We start from the raw sequence: 12,469 nt of genomic DNA, 5'->3' as shown, positions 1-12,469 counted from the left end.
GATGGGCCTTTCCTTTCCATTTAAATTGGCTCTCTTTTTCTGGACTAAAACTTGTTCTGTAGTTATACTTTTGTTTCTACAAATGTTTCTAAGGAATGATTTTGTTCTCTTACCCGGTGTTCTCTTCGTCCGTTGAGGTAATTCTAATGTAGAGGACTGCTGCAAACTTTTACTCAACTGCTGTCTTTGACGTTTCGTAGCCTTTCAAATTCTATCCTTAGACGGCATTGTCTAATTTCCAAATAATCTGCAGTTGAATCTGTGGTAAAATATAATAAAAAATGTCATTAACCACTATTACCAAACAGTAAATCAATAACAGTAAGAATTAGATTCAACAATGCTATAAAAATGATTCAAAAAAATATTTTTAATTTTACTGTGATAGTGATAATATTACAGGGCTTTCATGCAAATGACTGCCCACCCTGCAACAAAAAAGCCCACATGAAACTTTACGCACATTAAATTGTGTACTTACCTGCAATAATCCATATGCCAGTGTTTACGTCCCTCCACCCTGCCCCTCCCCCTCCCCGTCTACCTGCCCCACCGTAACTCCCTCCACGACCCGCGGCTGCTGTTTTGCAACATGGTGCATCTTCTAAATCTGTCCTGCATTATAAAAGTGACGCAACAGCAACACAAAAGAGGCGCACAACCATCATAAATCTTTCCCTATAACTTTAAGGGACAGATGTAGGTCGGTCGGTATCGGCCGAAAAACGGTATTTTTGGCCGTTACCGACCAGTTTACAAAATTTGTTATGTAGGAGGCAATATATTACTGAATCAGTAAAATTACCGAGTCGGTAATTTTACCGATTCTGTAAAATAAAACATCGGTAAATATACCGATTTGAAGCCACCCATATGTAGGTGGGACTCTTCAGAGTGCCAGGAGCCTTTACGAATCGGTATTTTACCATCAAAAACAATTTCACCGATTCTGTAAATGTAGATTTACCTACATGTGGCCTTGGATTTAGGCCCCTGCATACCGATTCGCCATTTACCGGTCGGAAACGGCCGAAATCGGCCGTAACCGGTCGGTAAATGGACTAAAACGACCACCTACAACGAGCCCTAAGTGTGCATGCATTTGATTTCAAACAAAGTTTTAAAACCTTTTATGTAAAACAATTATACACCTACATTCATGGGGAACTGACTTAAAATGCCCTAATACACATCAACACGTTTTTTTAAGATACTTGCACCTTTTTTTCAATAACTTTTAACATGGCAATGTAACTCAAACAATCATAATGAAAATTTTACAGGCACACATAGGGGCGTAGTTACAAGGGCCTTACAGCATGGGGAAAGTGACTTCACATGACCAGACACACATGGGGACGTATTTACAAGGCCCTTGTACCCGGGTGAAGTGACTTGAAATTGCTAAGCACACATAGGAGGGTATTTACAATGCCCGTGCAACACTTATGCATCATTTTCTTTTAACATGGCTATGTAACTCAAACAATTAATCATTCCTATGGGCTTTGAAGCCCATAGGAATGATTAGGCATTACCGATTCGGTATTTGTCAGTACTAATACTTTACATTATCTATAATTACAATTGGTAAAAGAATCCAAAATCGCCTTTGAAAGCAGAATGCAAACACTTGACGCAAAACATCATTTTAAATACACAGCTGACTTTCTTATTTACGCAAAAAAAGCATACTACTCTTTATCTAAAATATATAAACGATAACTCACCTTTACAAATTCTTTTTGAAATTCAAAACAGACTCAGAAACACACCAATTATTCTTTAGCAGAATTAAAGGTATGCACTCCAGAGGCTGGAACCAACAAAGGCACTGAAACGCTGATATTCATCACACATATCTCTCATGTCAGCCAATCAAAACTCTTCCCTCACTTTTTTCAAATCAACACCCTTCCCCCCTCTGCCCTTTCAACCTCTTTTCCATAGCAACTACCGCCTGCCAGACCTGTCATGTTCACAAGTTCACACAACAATGTTTCAAATGAACTCTGAACTCTCAGTACACCTGCTAATCCACTGCAATCTTTCATAACAACATTTTTAAATAACCATTCAAAATACATCTTTCAAAGAACACATCCATGCACCCTAACTTTCTGTTTTCAGCAATGGAAATACACCAATCACTGCTAATGAATCATTTGCACTTAAACTCCACAGTTTTTTTCATTACAAACTTCACTATTTCAACTGCCATTTCATTCCCACACTTCATCTGACTGCAGCAAAAACTCCTCTAGCCATGTTTTCAGTCTGGATTCTTGGACATAGCTACATCCACTTGGCTCACAGGTATGCTGATAACAGAAATTTACACAACCTCAATTTACAAAATGTGGAAATCAAATGGATTGGTCGAAGAGGATTGAAATGTCACCAATTGATACCATTGGTGAAAACCTTTTTACATTTGCCAGCCCCTGACCTCATAATAGTGCACTGTGGAGGAAACGATTTGGGCACTTTGACTGGGGTAGGTCTGGAAATGCTTTTAAAGGACACCTTTGAGCAACTGATGACACTTTTTCCTCAAACTGCCTTGTGAATTCCAATATATGCCAAAGACAAAAATGGAGGTGGTCCAATCAATTTTGTCCCCAAATTGAGAAATCGAGGAAGCATGTAAATAAGTCTGTTTCAGCTTACATGAGGGACCATGGAATGGGCTGCATCTACAACAATAACTTGCGTTACTACATGCAAGATATCTACAGAGGAGATGGCGTGCATTTCTCAGATGAGGGGAACAGAGTTTTCATACTAAATATAAGAATGTGTATTGGTTCCTACTTATAAGATTCTAGAACTTACACAGAACCCAAAAGCTCTTTTCAGAGCTACCTTAACTTAGTTTACTCTTTTGAAATTTCGAATGTACCTTTTTTCTCTTATTTTCACTTATATTCGCTTCCCGGTTCGCTACCCAGTTCGCGTACCGGCAGCTAACCACGCGAAAAAATCTATTTTTTTTACTCTACATATATGAGCCTCCTCAGCCACCCTCAGAAAACTTAGGGAGACAGGATACGTCTAAAGTACCCCAATCTACCCATTCTGAACATTATTTACCCTCCATCTTGTATCTCAATTCTACCGAAACACAAAATGGAGGACTCCCGTAACGCTGCAAGTTCGCGTACCGGGAAACGCACTGACAAGCACTCGCTCAAAAAAGGTGGGAAAGTAATTTACAGAAAAACCACTAGAGACACTTTCACCAATTAAACATTAGCTCATACTACATACCAATCCCTACCATTTTCACAAATTTCGTTGGAATACCATTTAGCCATTTAGCATGTAGAACTCTCTAAAATCCCTGAGGTAAATTACTTCACAAAACATATCGGAAGTGTTGGAAATGACAACCAATTAAAATATTACTTTCAATTTCTACTATTATATCATGACATTTGATTGGTTATGTACCTGAATATATATAAACAAAGAGAGAGAAACACAGCCATATTGACTACTACTTCGTGAAGTGCATAACAACTAAAAATCAACTGATAACTTCAAGTTATATTTAAAAGGTAAGATATTATTTTTAAAACTGAAGTATGTTCTGTACTGAAAGCTAATTAGAAAAACATTTTCTGACAGTTATATTCTATCACTCTGTAATACTTATAGAATAAAATAGACTTCTCTGTTTTAGTTATGGCAGGGCCAGTCCAAGGATTTGCGAGGCCCTGGGCTAAAAGGGAACGTGCGCGAGGCCCCCTCCAATTTACATAAGTGGCCCCTTGCAAGGAGAACATTCACAGACACTGTGGGGGCCCCATTGTCCAGCATTTTGACGCCCCCACAGTTTTAACTTTTACTCCACACGCATTTCTCACACCTTCATAGGTGTGAGAATTGATTGTGGTCTAAAAGTTAAAACTGTGGGTGCGCCAAAATGCTGGACAATGGGCCCCCCACAGTGTCTGTGAATGGTCTCCTTGCAATTGAGGGAGCGTCTCCTTCTCCCTCCCCTATACCTCCTGACACCATCCATGAGAGGCCCAAGGAGGGGGCCCCCTCCAATGGACCTTAATTGCAGGCGACACCTTTCTTTGTGATAGATCTCCAGGAAAACAAAAGGACACATCACCAGTGCGTGGCCCCATGCTGGTGGGCTGAGTGCGAGGCCCTGAGCGGCAGCCCACGCTGCCCATGCCTAGCGCCGGCCCTGAATTAAGGATAGAGTTAGACTTCTCTAGTATAATTCAGAATTGACTAAGAGTTTATTTGATAATTTTCTTCATATTTCTACTTCCAATTTGATACCATACACTGCCCAAAGAAAAAAACACTGTTTAAATAACCAAACTGCCTGTCTGTACTGAAACCCAACAGTGCCCTATATGTACTGATATCATTTTAAAAAATTCATTTTTCAGAATTTAAAATGGAAGGACAAGCAAATAACTTGAAAATTGAAACAGAAACACAAAAGGAGACAGAAGTTGACAAGGATTTCTACGACGATACAATAAACAATGAACTTGTGAAATGTGTGGAAGCAGTAGATTTTCTACTGGAAAATGAAGAAAAAAATGATCATGATTTTTTAGATTTTCTTTTAAATTTTGAGAAACAATCTGAATAATACATTTTTATTTCTTAATTCAAAAATTGTTTGACACATTATTTATTTTTATATGTATATTGTAAACTAGTAGCAAATTGATTATAACGTGAAGTCAGACTTTAAATATACTGTGCAACTTTTTGGTGTTACATACTAACTTTGTTCATAGTTACTTCCTTTCTCCCACTATATAATCTCAAATGTGTATTTAACATCTCTTTATCATCTCCTGCCTCCATGTTGTTTCGGCTTTCCAGACAGACTATGGTATGAATTCCATATACCACAATAACTTGTTTAACAACAAGCAAGATATCTACAAAGGAGACAGCTTTTATTAATTTATAGACTCTGCATTGGTACCTACATGTTGCTACGTAAATAAAAAAAACCAAAAAAAAAAAAACGAACAATTGATAAACATACAATAAGTTAAAAGTCAATCATTCTTGTTTCCTTATAGTACGCTCCCCAGACCGCTTTCCGGTACGCGTACCGGGCGCACCCCACGAAAAAAACTTTTTTTTTTTTTTTTTTTTTTGCACGGCGGGGCCCTTTTAAAGCCTCCACATCAAACCTAGGAGGTCAGGGAGGATCTACTATGCCCCCTTATAGTCATTTGCCCCTTCATTTTGGCCTCCTCTTGTCTCTCGATCCTACCGAGAGACAAGATGGCGGCCGCTACGGACTGTTTAGAATGTTGACAGACACCAGAGAGCCAATCAGCTTCACTTTGCAAAGCTCCGTTACGCGAAAAGTACGCAAACTGGTTCGCTATCCGGGATGCTGTCACAGATATATCTGTTTTTCTAAACGTTAATTTCTCAAAATCCACTGGAGCACATATATTGAGACCCAGCAAAGGCACATCGGGCTAACAGTCCCTACAATTTTGCCAAGTTTTGTGTAAATCCATTCAGCCGTTCGAGCTAAAAGTGAGGCCAAACGCCCTATGGAAAAATGAATGGGAAAAACGTGTTTTGGGACCCCCCTTTTTTCTCGCCCCCCCCTTGACGAAACCCCCCCAAATTTTCAGGGTCTGATCAGAAACAAAATGTGCCATTTTCCTGAAATTTCAGCCGATTCCGTCCACAAACGCCAAAGTTATTAGACATAGAATTTTCAAAAGTTCCATAGAGAAAAAATCCTAACTATATATACCTACTGGCGACCGCCAGTAGGTAATATATATATATATATATATATATATATATATATATATATATATTACCTACTGGCTATCGCCAGTAGGTATATATAGTTAGAATTTTTTCCCTATGGGACTTTTGAAAATTCTATGTCTAATAACTTTGGCGTTTGTGGACGGAATCGGCTGAAATTTTCAGGAAAATGGCACATTTTGTTTCTGAGCAGCCCCTGAAAATTTGGTGGGGTTTCGTCAAGGGGGGGCTGAGAAAAAAGGGGGGTCCCAAAACGCGTTTTTTGCATTGAGTTTTCCATAGGGCGGTTGGACTCACTTTTAGCTCGAACGGCTGAATGGATTTGCACGAAACTTGGCAAAATTGTAGGGACTGTTAGCCCGATGTGCCTTTGCTAGGTCTCAATATATGTGCTCCAGTAGTTTTTGAGAAATTAACGTTTAAATCAAGATATATATCTGTAACAGCGCTCCGGGCAGCGATCCGGTCCGCTTACTTTTCGCTTATCGGAACTTTGCGCGCAGAAAGCTGATTGGCTCTCCGGTGTCTGTCAACATTCTAAACAGTCCGGAGCGGACGCCATCTTGTCTCTCGGTAGGATCAAGAGAGAAGAAGAGGTGGAAAACGAAGGGGGAATTTAATGAAAGGGGGCAAGGTATCCCCCTCTTGACCCCCTAGGAATGTTGTTGGGGTTATTAAAGGGTCCCGTGGGGAAAATAAAAAAAAAATGATTTTTCACGGTAGAAGCGCGGCCGCGAACTGGTAGCGAAACGGGAATTCGCCATTTTGTGCTTCGTAAATTAAATTACTAGTTATAAGTGGGTGCGGGAGACGTATCCTAATCCCCTATGTTTCCTGAGGGTGGGTGAGGAGGCTGATATATGTTGATACATCTCTTCCAGCGGCTGTGCGTGAGCTTTTTTTTTTTTTTTGCTGCGTGACAGTCCGGAGCGGCCGCCATCTTGTCTCTCGGTAGGATCGAGAGAGAAGAAAAGGTGAAAAACTAAGGGGGAATTTAATGAAAGGGGGCAAGGTATCCCCCTCTTGACCCCCTAGGAATGTTGTTGGGGTTATTAAAGGGTCCCGTGGGGAAAATAAAAAAAAAATGATTTTTCACGGTAGAAGCGCTTCACGGGCCGCGAACTGGGCCGCAAACTGGTAGCGAAACGGGAATTCGCCATTTTGTGCTTCGTTAATTAAAGTACTAGGTATAAGGGGGTGCGGGAGACATATCCTAATCCCCTATGTTTCCTGAGGGTGGCTGAGGAGGCTGATATATGTTGATATATCTCTTCCAGCGGCTGCGCCATCTTGCCTTTTTTCGAATGCCACAATTTTGTCGTGCACAGCAGCCATTTTAGATGCCAGGCTGGTTCCAGGCTATCACCTAACCCTGCGGATGTAGTTTATGGCCCCAGCTGTAGAGAATTCAGACATGCCAATCCTCCTGATTCAGGCGTGTGAGTACTGATTTCAGTGCTAGTCTCCCGCCTCCCGATTTCTGCAAGCAAAAACCCGGGGGCATATTACGAACAACTAGCGATAATTTTTGTCTATAACTTGTTTAGAGACAAAAATTATCGCCGCACATCGGCGATTTTTATCGCAGATAAACCTTGCTATTATCGCAGAAAAGTCAGCGATATTCATGTATTATCGACCTAATGCTCTTAGCCATGTTATCCACCTCCCATTGGATAACATGGCTAAGAACTGCTCAGGGCAGGTGTTAGATTTTGGAGATATTCGCGCTTAGCGCGAATATCTCCAAAAGTTGGTAATAGGAGATAGCGATGTTAGGGACTGTTTCCAGTCGCTAACATCTTGGCACGCCACTTTGCATGTCATTAGTGATAAGTATCACTGACATGCAAAGCGGGGCCCAAGATGGTCGCTATCTCCTTTTAGCTGTCACTAACTGGTGTTAGCGACAGCTTGATAATAGGGAAATAATTTTATCTCCGCTTTCATGGTTTTTAAAGCCAAAAAAGCGGAGATAAACCCCCTTGATAATATGCCCCACGATTCCTTGGGGGTTTCAGCTGACAGGGCTTGGTATTGTGTTACATGGTAATTTTTCCATGAAACGTCAGAGGGTCGATGTAGGGGTTCTAGAAGAGGTGATAAACCATTTAAGCCTCATGAACAAGCGCATGGTCTTTTAAAGATTTGTGAAGTACTCGGGGCGGCGGTGTGTGTGTGCCCTCTTTCAGGAGCGGGCGGGGGGGCACTGCCAGCAACTTGCCAGGTCAGGTAGTGTTCAACACGTGCATCACCCTTTCTCTGCCTGCTATTGCGCTCCATGCTTCGGAAAGGTAAGAAAAAGAACGTGCATTTGAGTTTGAAATGTCCGATCCTGCAGCAGCACACTTCCAAAGCCCACACATGACAATAACCCGAATCAAGGCCCCATTCACCCGTTTTAAAAAAAATAGATAACACTCCAACAAAGTAAGGTTATAAAACTTTATTAACTACTAACTTTAACAAACGGAACAAAAACTAAAAACATTTAAACATTTCTCCACACAAAAAGCAACAATGGTTAGAAGCGGTCTTTTGTGCGAATAGTCCCAAGGCAGCACAACGTGCAGAGTTCTGGACGGCACCCAGGTGATGTCGCCTGGGTGCCGCACTGGTTTAGGGATCCTACAATGCTGCTCCGAAAATTGGCGTGGGGCGTCCCGGGTGGGGCGGGAGGAGGCCTCGTCAGTAGCGGTCTGTTGTGCGAATAGTCCCAAGGCAGCACAACGTGCAGAGTTCTGGACGGCACTCAGGTGATGTCGCCTGGGTGCCGCACTGGTTTAGGGATCCTACAATGCAGCACAGAAAAACAGCGTGGGGCGTCCCGGGTGGTGCGGGGGGAGGCCTCGTCAGTAGCGGTCTGTGTCCAGTGTCACATGGCTGACACAACATGTACGACAGGCACCCAGGTGATGTCCAGTAAACTGCCGCACTGGTTTTGGTATCCTACAATGCTGCTCCGAAAATTGGCGTGCGGCGGCCCGGGGGGGGGGCGTGGGGGAGCCGGCGTGAACGGGCCTCCCCAGGTGGCGGCCATCTAGCTGAGTTGCGCTCGCTCTTGCGGCCACAGCGTCTCGCTCACCATGTTGTTGAGTTGCTCCCACTCTTGCAGTGCAGCGATAGGCGGCTGCCACATGGCTCTTAAAATGGCGGACGGCTCCTCGGTTTTGGGCCTGGTCCACTGAAATGGCCCTGGGACACTTTGGAACTCGGACGCTTGCCTGCTAGGGCTTGGGCTCCATTCTCGAAAAGCGTCCCCTCAGCCGTGAAGATTGTATAAAAGTCTTGGGGGCCCCCGACTCCCGCAGACTTCCGGTGGGGAGCGGCTGCCATGATTGCTCGCGGAATGACCACGACGGAGCCACGAGATGGTGGTGCTCTCATGCTGACGCCAGCTTCAGTCTGAATGATCCAGAAACAAGGTGGGGCTTTCATCGTTTGGGAAAAAAAAATGTTCTAAACCAATGAAAAGTGTTATTTTTAGGTCATATGACCAAGCCTTCCATCTTTAGGAAACCAAAAGTAAAATGAACCAATGAAAAGTTTTATAAACAAGTCACATGACCTGTTATGCGACATAGGGCTACAAAAAGCGTAGAAAATCCGTTGGCACGTGAGGCGGCGTCAGTAGCGGACCGATGTGCGAATAGGCCGAAGGCAGCACAACGCGCCGAGATCCGGATGGCACCGAGGTGGTGTCCAGCAAATTGCCGCACTGGTGTGGCCATCCTACAATGCTGCGCCGAAAGACGGCGTGTCCAGCTGAATTGCGGTCACTGTTGCGGTACAGTGACTCGAACGCGCCGAGATCCGGATGGCGCCGAGGTGGTGTCCAGCAAATTGCCGTACTGGTGTGGCCATCCTACAATGCTGCGCCGAAAGACGGCGTGTTCAGCTGAGTTCCGGTCACTCTTCCGGCACAGTGACTCGAACGCGCTGAGATCCGGATTGCACCGAGGTGGTGTCCAGCAAGTGGCTGCACTGGTGTGGCCATCCTACAATGCTGCGCCGGAAGTCGGCGTGGGGTGCCCCGTTGGCTTATGAGGTGATGTCAGTAGTGGACTGATGTGTGAATAGGTCGGAAGCAGCACAAGGCGCCAAGATCCGAATGGCAAGTCCTGGATGTTGAGTGCCTCAGTTGAGATTTCTGAGCAGTGCTTGTAGGACTGTCTGAAGCTTATTTGCACCTGCTGCAGCTTCACTAGGTCCGGCGGAACTTTTTGCCTTTTCCTTTCTGCTTCTTTTCCTACAATGCGTTTCTTCTGAAGACACGACCAGGTCCCTGAATGTGTGCAGGGGGACGCTATTGATTGAATGAACGCGCCGAGATCTGGATGGCACCGAGGTGGTGTCCAGCAAATTGCCGCACTGGTGTGGCCATCCTACAATGCTGCGCCGAAAGTCAGCGTGGGGTGCCCCGTTGGTTTATGAGGTGATGTCAGTAGCGGACCGATGTGTGAATAGGTCGGAACCAGCACAAGGCGCCCTGCACTGTTGAGCCTTTTTCAATGTCTGATTTTTGTTGTTTCCCCTCCATCAAAAACAAAACAAAAATACAAGGCGCCAAGATCCGAATGGCAAGTCCTGGATGTTGAGTGCCTCAGTTGAGAGTTCTGAGCAGTGCTTGTAAGACTGTCTGAAGCTTATTTGCACCTGCTGCAGCTTCACTAGGTCCGGCGGAACTTTTTTCCTTTTCCTTTCTGCTTCTTTTCCTACAATGCGTTTCATCTGAAGACACGACCAGGTCCCTGAATGTGTGCAGGGGGACGCTATTGATTGAATGAAAATGGCGGCTTGACACAAAGCTGACTCAAGCGTTACTGTTGGTGCTATACAGACAAAAATTGGTTTTCAGTTTGTACATTCTTCAGGTTTTTTTTTTCCATCCAAGTCTGATTGAGAGTTTGTAGAAAAATGGCTTCAGATTTTCCACATACTACTCTTCAACATTCTTCCTAAATGTAACAATGTGAAACTCACTAGGAGAACGGCTGTTTCTGTTTCCTTTCAAAATGCTGCCACCAATATTTTCTGAATGGAAGACACCATCTTGTAGCATAAAGGGCCGAAAGGGGTTCTGGTCTGGCCGATGGTTGGTGGAGACATTTTGACTATATCTTGGACCTGCCCGGCCTCGCCCAAAATGGCGCCGGTATAAATGGGACTCGTAACTCTTTGCCCGCAAATGTATATCTAGAAAATGTTATTGTAAGTGGCCCTGTCGTATTTTAATTACAAAATGTACGTCCACCGATTCCGCAACTGTTAGACACCTTTGTTCTTGTCACCTAATGGCCCGCTCGTTACGTTCTTCTACAGTGTAAATGTCTCCTCATCATATACGATTTCAGTTTGCTCCGTGGCCGGCCCACGTGGTTATAGGCCCGTATTTGTATACTGACATTTTCACAATAAAGGTTTTTAAAACAAAACACGGTAGTAGTATTTTCATTTGTAAAGTTTTTACTTTTAGTGACTGTTTTCGAATCAGTAAAAGGCAAGTGAAATAAAGCAGTCCAATTACATGACGGATAAAAGGTATAATATGTAGGAACGCAGTAAAGATAAATGGTCAAGGGCAGTTGTGTTTTTCATGTCTGCAACATAAAGTGATCGATAAGAATCTGATAATCAGGCGTATCGGCGACTAAGACAGCAGGCCGAATCTCTTTTACTCAACGGCTCCGTCATGGAAGGAAGAAACGCCCTTTTTCTCGAAAAAGGAATATATTTTACTTGCAAGACAGTTGTAAATTTTCCGGGAAAGTACATTAGCCTGGAATATTATAACATATGTTTGAAAAAAAAATATTGTTCGAAAATAATAAAAAGCGTAATTTTTAGGTCATATGACCAAGCTTTTCATCATTAAATTAACAAAAGTAAAATGAACCAATGAAAAGTTTTATTAACAAGTCACATGACCTGTTATGCTTACGTTACGCGCTGCGCGCCGCGCCTCGGATCACTTCCGGGTGCGCTAACGCGGCGTGTCATAAAACGCATTACGCGACAACGTAGGTCAAGAATATAGTCTAAATGTCTCCACCAACCACCGTTCAGAACACAAACCCTTTCAGCAGTCCAAAAAGTTCTGTTAAATGACAACAGAGGGGACAGGCAACAAGAACCATCAGTCAAAGAGGGGAGGGCAAGTTCTTCTCTTCCGGGTCATGTTGGGGCGCTACCGGAACTGATCGAATTGGTAGTCTACAGTGTTTCTGGATGTTTCAGACTAAAGCTGGCGTCAGCATGAGACCACTACCATCTCGTAGCTCCGTCGTGGCCATTCCACGAGCAATCATGGCAGCCGCTCCCCACCAGAAGCCTGCGGGAGTCGGAGGCCCCCAAGACTTTTGTAGAATCTTCACGGCTGAGGGGACGCTTTTCGAGAATGGGACCCAAGCCCTAGCAGACAAGCGTCCGAGTTCCAAGGTGTCCCAGGGCCATTTTAGTGGACCAGGCCCAAAACCGAAGAGCCGGCCGCCATTTTGAGAGTCCTGTGGCAGCCGCCTATCGCTGCACCGCAAGAGCGGGCGCATCTCAACTACATGGTGAGCGAGACGCTGTAGTCGCAAGAGCGGGCGGAAAAAAGCTGAATGGCGGAAGAGGCACAGTGTAGCAAAAGCGGGCGGAATGGCAACTAAAACGATAAAGGGGCGCCCCACTACAGCTTGTCTTC

The sequence above is a fragment of the Lissotriton vulgaris genome, chromosome 4_1 (assembly GCF_964263255.1).
Source record: "Lissotriton vulgaris chromosome 4_1, aLisVul1.2, whole genome shotgun sequence".
Classification (NCBI taxonomy): domain Eukaryota; kingdom Metazoa; phylum Chordata; class Amphibia; order Caudata; family Salamandridae; genus Lissotriton; species Lissotriton vulgaris.
Note: the sequence above shows the minus strand (reverse complement) of the source record.